This window comes from Arachis ipaensis, chromosome B10 (assembly GCF_000816755.2).
Source record: "Arachis ipaensis cultivar K30076 chromosome B10, Araip1.1, whole genome shotgun sequence".
NCBI classification, from domain to species: Eukaryota; Viridiplantae; Streptophyta; class Magnoliopsida; order Fabales; family Fabaceae; genus Arachis; species Arachis ipaensis.
This window is the reverse complement of record NC_029794.2, coordinates 37384313-37387652: the sequence shown is the minus strand read 5'-3', so window position 1 is coordinate 37387652 and position 3340 is coordinate 37384313.

Genomic DNA, 3340 nt, shown 5'->3' with positions numbered 1-3340 from the left:
GAAATAGATTTTTTTAATTTTTTTTAATAATTGAGAAAATAAAATATAATATTTAATTATTCTATTTTTTTATATTTTTTTAATTTTATTTATAAAATTAATGGTGAGAGATTTTACTTTATTCTTTTAATTATAAAAAAAATTGAGAAAATCTATTTTTGATTTGTAGTGATGTATTTCACCAAAATAAAAAAAAACGTATTTAAGATCGTTATGGGAGTGGTCATTGACGGGAAAAAACGACGTTAGTAGACGGCATGTAGTGGTCACTTTTCTCCTCCTAAAAACAACTCCAATGTTAGGAAATGGAGTCTTCTTGTGATATATGAATACCTAATTATCCTTGGAGTAAAGAGGGAAGGGAGACCCTTCATGACTTCACGTTGAGAAAAATTTTTAACCGCCAATAAGACTATGCCATGTGGTAAGTTAATAAAAAAAAGTAAAAANNNCCCACCTGCACCCCCACTCCCGTATCTCTTCCCTTTCTTCTCTCTCATCCCCTTCCTTATACCCCCTCCCCCCATCCCTTATTTATGCATGCCACCAATGGACTCACCATACTGTCCCAACCATAGTTCACCACTAATTCCTTACCTTTACCTTCCTGACCCAATCCATATTCCTTACGCCCACCACCATTGGACTTATCATCCCACTCACATCTCACCACTGCTTCTACAACACCTCCATATCCTTCACTTCACCACCGCAACACCACCCCTATTCTCTCACTTCACCACTATACCTACTCCCATCATGATATCTCACCATTACCACCCCGCCTCAACAACAACAACAACAACAATTAACAAGGAGAAGGAGGAAAAAACATAGATCTCGACAACAAGGAGGGAAGCAATGGAAATGGCAAAGCAGAGGAGAGGCAAACACAGATCTTGACTTTAAGGAGAGAGGCAGTGATAGTGGCAAAAATAAAAGAGAAGCGGATGGAGAAGAAAGGTGGAGTCAAAAGTAGAGGTAAGCAGTGGTGATGAAGGCTGTGTCGTTATCGTCGAAGAGTGGAGGCCTGGCCAGCATGAGGTGAGACTAAGCTCTAAGGAGTAGAGGGCGTCATTTGTGACGTTATGGGAGAGGCAACGATGAGGCTGAGCTTTGAGGGATTGAGGATAGGAGTGAGCACGGGTCGGTTTGGTTCGGGTTTATGGTAAAATTAGAACCGAACCGATCAAAATGTAATTGGTTCGGTTTGGTTTGGATTTGTGTTTTTTGTACATGTACCCGAACCAAACCAAACCGATTAAGAACGGATTGGTTCGGTTCGGATAATTGGGTACCCGATGACTTTGAAATTCATAAAAAAAAACCAAATTTTTATCTTAAAAATTCAACGAGTACAATAACACATGTAACATCAATAGAAATAATCCAAACATGTTAAACACCAAATACATTAAAAACTAAACTCATTAAAATCAAAACATATTAATAATGAATAATCATTGTCTAATGAAAAAGTCATATATATTTTTTTATTTTTTTAATTTAATTAATATATGATCGGGTTCGGGGGGTTGGTTCGAGTTCCGCACCCCAAAATCGATACCCGAACCAATCACAAACAAAAATCATCGGTTTGGTTCGGGTTGGACCTGATTACCCGTTGGTTTTAGAACCAATTTAATTGGTTCGGTTCGGATTCGGACGGGTAATCGGGTACCCGTTACCCATGCTTACCCCTAATTGAGGAAGGGGATGGGGGGAGGGGGTTATGAGAAAGGGGATGGAGAGAGAAGAATGGGAAGAGATACGGGAGTGGTTTTTGTAGTGGAAGGGAAAGGGTTTGTTTTTATTTTTTAATATTATTTATATTATTTATATTAATTATTAAGGGTAATTTGGTAAAAAAATAAAATTAAAGTAGAAAAGGACGATTTTATAACGTTTTGTAACGTTGAGGATGATTTTAATAACAACAAAATGTCGGGGACGATTTTGATTTTGGCCTCAGACCCTAGGGACAAAAAAAGTATTTAACCATTTTAAATTTTTAATTACTTTAATTAATTAATTAAGTGGGACCACAATAGGGAATAAAGTTAGTTCCTCCTAATGGAGAAGAGAGAGATGTTTTGAATTCCTATTTACGGTTTATGACGCAAAAGCTGACGTGGAGTTACTTTTTATGATAGATGGGGCATAAATAGGGACTGGAATGAGTTTTCTACTGGAGATGGCCTAAGAGCACCTCCAACGGTCCAGTTCCCATTAAACTTTTTCTAACATGTAAAGGAACCAACCGTTGGAGAGATGAGAAAAGGAGTTCCTGCACGGGTTTTGAGAAGAGAGAGTCTCTCTGAATGGGGACTTGTATTAGCCAATAATAACTTGCCACTTGATAAGTTATTATAAAAATATAAAATCTTAATTAATTAAATAATTATACTAGCCGTTGCAAAATTAGCCGTTGAAAACTAACCATTACTATGCTACCGTTATTATTAATAAATTAATATTTTATTACTCTATATATATTACTTACATACACTTCTATTCTCACACTTTCTTCTACTCTTCTTCATCTTCTTCTAAGTTTACAAAATTAAAATTCTGTTGATATTATTTTTTGTTCGAAAAAATGGATCCAAACCAACTCAACTCTTTTTTCAATTATTTACAAAACTTTTTTCAAACTCCAAATACCCAACAATCTCAAACATCAAACTCTCAAGTTCCAAATCAAAACTTCATACTACCAAATACATTTCAAAATCCAAATCCACAAAATCTTCCTAATTTCATTTTCAAACTCTTTATAATAATCAATTTCCTATATTCCAACCACAAAATCAAAATTCACAAACACTACATTTTCCATTTTTATCCATATTTAACCCCTCTATTGAAAATGTTACTCCAACATCCTTGTCGTTTCCAACTCAAGTCAGTGCATCAAGACATAACTCATCTGGTGTTGGTGGCTCTTCTAACCCATCCTCTCAGACTCTGATACAATCTAATCCAAATTCACAATATTCAAATTTTACCAACCCTCGTGGATTAGATGCTATCGACCTCAATGATGATGATTGTAACACCCTAATAATCAAATCCTTATGCTCGAGTCATAAGTCAATGATATTACGATGGTACGACTCTCAAGGTGGATTTTTAATACATAAATATAAGTATAATTGAAAGGAGTATTAAACGAGAAGCCTGAAAAGAGTAAAAATAAAATCGCAAAGTCGTATCACTCACGTTCCGACAACAAAAAGATAAACTGTGGAGTCAAAAGCGATATACAGATAAAGGCATAAAGGAGATTAAGAGATAGACAACATATAGATAAATATAACATAAGTAAATAGCCACTAGT